We start from the raw sequence: 6,766 nt of genomic DNA, 5'->3' as shown, positions 1-6,766 counted from the left end.
TTTATTTTTTTTCTTATGGGTCATTCTTTTGATATCAAGTCTAAGAACTCTTTGCTGAATCATAAGTCTTTAAAATTTTCGCCTATGTTTTTTCCCTAGAAATTTTATTGCTTTATATTTGCATGATTAATGAATTAATTAATGGCTGCACTGGGTCTTGGTTACTGTGTGTGGACTTTCTGTAGTTGCAGCAAGCAAGGGATACTCTCTTGTTGCAGAGCACAAGCTCGAGGGTGCACAGGCTCCGTTGCCCTGTGGCCTTTGGGATCTTCCTGGACCAGGGATTGAACCAGTGTCCCCTGCATTGCAAAGAGGACAACTTAACCACTGCACCACAAGGGAAGCCCTACAAGATAATTTTGAGTTAATTTTTGTATAAGCTGTAAAGTTTAGGTTGTTTCATAGTTTTGCTTATGATGTCTAATTTCTCCTGCACCATTTATTGAAAAGATTACCCCTCTTCCATTGAATTTCTTTTGCTACTTTGTCAAAAATTAATTGTGCGTATTTGGGGGCATACTTACGACTTCTCTATTCTATTCCATTGATCGATATATCTTTCTGTCAGTGCCACATTGTCTTGGTCACTGTAGCTTTATAGTAAGCTTTAGAATCAAATTATTCCTCCCACTTTATTCTTCTTTTCCAAAAACTGTTTTGGCTACACTAGAGTCTTTCACTTTCTATATAAATTTTAGAATAAGCTTGTCTATGTCTGCAGAGAAACTTGCTGAGATTTCAGTAGGAATTGTGTTAGAGATTTAGGGAAAATTGACATCTTTACTACGTTGAATCTTCCAATCTATAAACAAGTGTGTCTCTCCAAGGATTTAAATTGTCTCTCATTCCTTTCATGAGCATTGAATAATTTTCTTTATACAGGTCTTACACATATTTTTGGTAGATACATATAAAAGTATTTCATTTTCTTTGGAGCAATTATAAAGAATGCCTTCTTGAGGAGAAACAGTTGAAAGAGGCCTGAGAGAAGGGAGAAGATGAAAGTGAATGGGAGTCAAAGGTTCTGAGGCAGGTGTTTGCTTGGTGTGTGAAAGGACCAGCAAAAAGAACATGTTTAGATAGAGTGAGTTAGAAAAAGAGTGGGGCTTCCCTATTGGCTCAGACAGTAAAGAATCTGCCTGCAGTGTGGGAGACTAGGGTTTGATCCCTGGGTGGGGAAGATTTCTTGGAGAAGGGCATGGCAATCCACTCCAGTATTCTTGCCTGAAGAATTCCATGGAAGAGGAGCCTAGAGGGCTACAGTCCATGGGGTCACTAAGAGTCAGACATGACTGAGTGACTAACACATACACACAGAGAAAAAGAGTAGCGGCAAATGAGATCCAGGAGGTTGCCAAGAGTCAACAGCATGATAAGATCTCGGAATTTACCTTGAATGTGGTGAGATGCCATTAGAGAGTTCTGAGCACAGGGATGATATGATCCGACTTACATTTTAAAAGGATCACCCTGGCACCTGGCTGGAGTGTATAAGGGTATACATTGGACTGTAGGCTGGACTGTAGGAGGGTATAAGGAAACAGAGTGCTCTGTTAGGAAGCTCCTGGAGTGGCCCAGGAGACAGATGATGGGAGCTCCAGCCAGGCTGACAGTTGTGGAGGTAAGAAGGAGTAATTTGAGTCTAGACATATTTCGAATGTGTAGCTGACAGGATACACTGATGGATTGACTGTGGGATGTAACTCAAAGAGAAGAGTCAAGGATGAGTCAAAGGTTCTTGCCTTGGGTGCAACTGGGTAAATGGTGGTGCCATTTATTGAGAAGAGGAAAACTACATTCTCTTTTTTTTTAGCTTTGTTTTTCTTCCTTTTTTTTTTTTTTAAAGAAAGTATAGTTTAGTTATTAATAATTTAAATGTTGAATTAATTTCTGCTGTACAGCAAAGTGATTCAGTATATACATATATATGTGTATATATATATATATATATATATATATATACATTCTTCTTTATGCACGTTCTTTTTATATCTTCTTTTCCATTATGGTTTATCATAGAATATTGAATATTGAATCTGTGCTATACAGTAGGACCTTGTTGTTTATCCATTCTATATATAAAAGCTTACATCTGTTAATCCTAACCTCCCACTCGATGTCTCCCCCAACCTCCTCCCCCTTGGCAACAAGTCTGTTCTCTATGTCCATGATTCTGAAAAACTATACTCTTTAGTATAAAAACAGAACTGTCACTGCACAGAAAAGCCTAAAACCTGAAATACCATGTGCAGTCAGACTGAAATGAGTAAGATTACTCTTTCCCAAACCAGGCCCATTTCTACACTGTTAACTACCAGTTGGACTTCCAGCAATTACTGAAATGGCACAAAAGTCCTTAATTTTGATGAAGTGCCATTTGTCTATATTTTCTTTTATTGCCTATAATTCGGGTGTAATATCCTTGAAATCATTGCCAAATTCAACGTCATGTAGATTTTCCCCATTTTCTTCTAAGATTTTTGTAGTTTTAGCTTTTAAATGTAAGTTTTTGGTCCATTTCAACTTTATGTTTATTGTGAAAGGTATGCATATAAATATCCAATTTCCCCCAATACTTCTTGTTGAAAAGACTATCATTATCCTATTGGATAGTCTTGGTACCTTCTAGAAAATTAATTGGTCATATAAGTAAGAGTTAATTTTCAGGCTGTCTATTCCATTCTATTGGCCTATATGTCTATCCTTATGCCAATATCAGGGACTTCCCTGGTGGCACTAGTGGTAAAGAACCTGCCTGTCAATGCAGGAGATGTAAGAGATGCTGGTTTGATTCCTGGTTGGGAAGATCCCCTGGAGGAGGACATGGCAACCCACTCCAGTATTCTTGCGTGGAGAATCCCATGGACAGCGGAGCCTGGTGGGCTACAGTCCAAGGGTCACAAAGAGTCAAACACGACTAGAGAGACTTAGCAAAGCACATGCCAGTATCATCATGTTTTAATTGTTGGAGATTTGTAGTAAGTTTTAAAACTGGGAAATGTAAGTCCTCTCATTTTAATAATCATTTCTCAAGATTGTTTTGTCTTTTCAGGGCCCCTTGTAATTCTATAAGTATTTGAGGATCAAACTATTTGTCCATTTCTGTGAAAAAGGCTGTTGGAATTTTGATAGGGATTGTGTTAAATCTACAGATTGCTTTTGTAGTATTAACATCTTAACATTGTTAAGTCTTCCTATCCATGAACACAGAATGTCTTTCCATTTATTTAGATATTCTTTAATTTCTTTCAGCAACATTTTGTAGTTTTCAGTGTACAAGTTTTGCACCTTCTAGGTTAAATTTATTCCTAAGTATTTAATTCTTTTAGATGCTTTGTAGGAGAAGGCAATGGCACCCCACTCTAGTACTCTTGCCTGGAAAACCCCATGGACGGAGGAGCCTGGTAGGCTGCAGTCCATGGGGTCGTGAAGAGTCGGACACGACTGAGCAACTTCACTTTCACTTTTCACTTTCATGCACTGGAGAAGGAAATGGCAATCCACTCCAGTGTTCTTGCCTGGAGAATCCCAGGGATGGGGGAGCCTGGTGGGCTGCTGTCTATGGGGTTGCACAGATTAGGACACAACTGAAGCAACTTAGCAGCAGCGGCAGCAGCAGAGGCTTTGTAAATGGAATTGCTATCTTAATTTTCTTTTCAGAACATTCATTTCTGATGTACTGAAACACAACTGATAATATCTCATCTTTATAAGAAATGCAAATGGAACTTAGACTAAGTTGTTCAAAGGTCCTTGGCTAATTAGGTCACTTAACTCCAAATTGATTGTGCTCCTTCTCTGAGAAGGTAGTTTATCTAGTCCCTTTCCCATTTTATCCTTTCCATCTAAAATGATGCTCTTACTTGTTAAATAAGAAACACAATAAAGAAAGGGCTTCCCTGGTGGCTCAGTCAGTAAAGAGTCTGCCTGTAATAAAGGAGACCCGGGTTCAATTCCTGGGTCAGGAAGATCCCCTGGAGAAGGGAATGGCAAACCCACTCCAGTATTCTTGCCTGGAGAATCCATGGACAGAGGAGTCTGGTAGGCTACAGCACATGGAGTCACATAGAGTTGGACACGACTGAGTGACTAACACTTTCACAGAATAAAGAAAGAAGTGGAGCACTGCAACAGTTATGCTTCAGATTCTATCCAGTGTGACAACGGAACTGTAAGGAAGCAACCAAAGCCTCAAGGATACCCATGGATAGCCCATACATACTTTCATGTTCATTCTGTTCAAGTGGAGGGCCCAGAGGCAAAGAGAGAGTCAACATTGAATGCGTGACCTCAAAATGCCAAAATATTTGGTGAGAATGACTCAGAAATCAAGAAGCTACTTGTAGCAAATTGAGTACTGTAATACACTGTCACACAGGAGAGCTTCTCTTGGACCTGATAGAAGGACTGTGTTATGACATGTAAACGGGGTTAAGACTCTGGAGGAACTGGGTGGAGGGTGGCTCAGGTTCAGGAGAGGAGGAGCAGTTCTCACTCCACCACCATGAAATTGGAGACCAGGAGTGTGTCAAATCACTCAGAAGTCTCTAGAAGACACTGTTGATCCTGCCCTGCCTGAAGGAGGGGATGGATGAGCTTTCTCCAAGACCTTGAATACCACTCAAGAACCACCAGGAACAGGAGTTTACTGTGGGTCCAGTGGCTAAAAATCCTTGCAGTGCAGGGACTGGGGAACTAACATCCCACATGCCATGGCGCAGTTAAGCCCGTGGGCCATAACTACTGAGCCCATGTGCTGTGGAGCCTGCTTTGGAGCTCCAACATGACGCAACTGAGACCTATAGCCAAATAAACAAATATATATATATGTATGTTTTTTTTTTTTTTTTTTTTTTTAAAGAACCAGCAGGAAATCTCTTCCCCAGTCCTCACCGAACATTCTCCATCCCGTCCTGAAACTGCTGTCTGACAGGACCTAGAATTTTGACTTCCTGGGGTGTGAGCCTCGAGGAGTTGAGAAATGAGCACATCCTCTCCCTCCTTCTAAAGGGAAGAACATTTTGGATGGAAGACAGCACTCTAGAATTGTCTCAATTCATCCTCTTCAATCTCTTGCATAAAGGTTTTATCTTACATTGATGTGATTCTTCCTCAAAAGATGATGGGATTCTTCTTCCTTCCCAGAAATTCAAGACTAGGGATGGTGTAGCTTTCATTCTTGAAGAATTGCTAACAGTTTTAGGCAGAGAGGTCAGGGGCTGCATGAGCATTTGCATAGGTTTCTCCCTGATGGTGGAATACTGAGAAAATCCCTCAGGGATCCAGTGCTGTCACAGTAACAACAAGATAGAAAATAAGAGGAGAAAGTTCCCAAAGCAAAGCAACGGTATGGTGTTATGCAACCTGCTCTGTGCCTCAAACTTCAGACATAACAGCCACTTCATTTATATCACAGAAAAAAATAACTGCGGTAGGTCATAAGGTTTTAAATTATTTTTCCAGTAGGAATATTACACCCCGATGACATAGACTATTTCCACTTCTTCCATAAATCACCAGCACTTCCCTCAAAATGGTCCGTTGTCTCTGGACTCTCACCCTTCATACCATCCTCACATTGACAGATTAATGTTCTTACATGTATCACTCCTCTGATCAAAATTTTCCACTGCTTCCTATCACAGACAGAATGAAACCTGAATTCCTCTGTATGCCATTTGTAGTTTCTTACCAATCAGCTTCCCTGCTTACCCACTACTATGTCCTGATGGCCAGGCTGGTCATGCTCTGAGTTATCGTCATAGTTTCCTCCCCTTGTAATGCCAGCTGGGCTCCTCTCTACTTTTCTAACTCCTCCTACTCACACTTCAGGGCTAGATTCAAATCCCCACTTCTCCACTTCTACCCATGCTGACCTTTCCCTGCTATAAATTCTTAGGGAGCACTTACTGTATCCTTCATTTTGGCACCTTATTTATCCAGTGATTAGCATGCATATCTAACTGCACTGGATACTCTGTGGGTAGAGAGAAAGGTCCTTGGCTTAGAGGAGGAGACTTTGCTGCTTTGTCATAATATATTACTGTTCCTTGAGGGCAAGCCTTGTCTCCATGGTAAAAATCCAAGATCTCAAGTTCTTCAAGTATGTCATGCCTATCATGGTGCCACACACACCCTAAGATTTCAGAAAAAAACTTGTTAAATTGAATTAAATCCTCTCGGGCTTATGCACTACTTGAGGATGGTAGCTGAAGTACAATAGCTAATCTGCTCTAAAATGGCCAAGCCTAACAAGACTAGTCCACCTGGGCTAGGCTGAAGGGGTAGGGGTCCTGGTGAGAAAGGAAAAGCCACCTTAGTGTGCTGCCCCATGAGCAACAGGAAGAATTGCTCACTGCAAGTCCACTCCCCTGGCTGGACCACTGGTTATTTAGAGGTGGAAACCACTACAGGGTGAAATCAAATTCCATGACTGACAAGAAAAAGAGTGAGAAAATGTGAAGAATGGCAGAGTAGGGAAGGAGAGCAGCTTAAACTTCCTGGGCCAGCCTATGAGTAGCCTATGAGCAGCAAAGGGCCATCAGAGAGGGACTGGCCTCCTTCAGCCATAACCAAAGACACACCAGGGCCAGCCATTGGCAACCACAGTTCAGAGTTTCACACATTTGTAGCAATAAAACTTGATGCCCACACTTTTGGTTTCCAGACACATGCTCTCTGAATGCTCTCTGAAGGCAGCGGAGGCTGCCTGGAGTGACTCTGAGGTCATCTCTCGCACAGGTCCCTAGCTGGAAGGACTTGGACA

Source organism: Bos grunniens, chromosome 4 (assembly GCF_055505025.1).
Source record: "Bos grunniens cultivar Pamir isolate PY7600 chromosome 4, Bosgru_T2T1.0, whole genome shotgun sequence".
Lineage (NCBI taxonomy): Eukaryota > Metazoa > Chordata > Mammalia > Artiodactyla > Bovidae > Bos > Bos grunniens.
Note: the sequence above shows the minus strand (reverse complement) of the source record.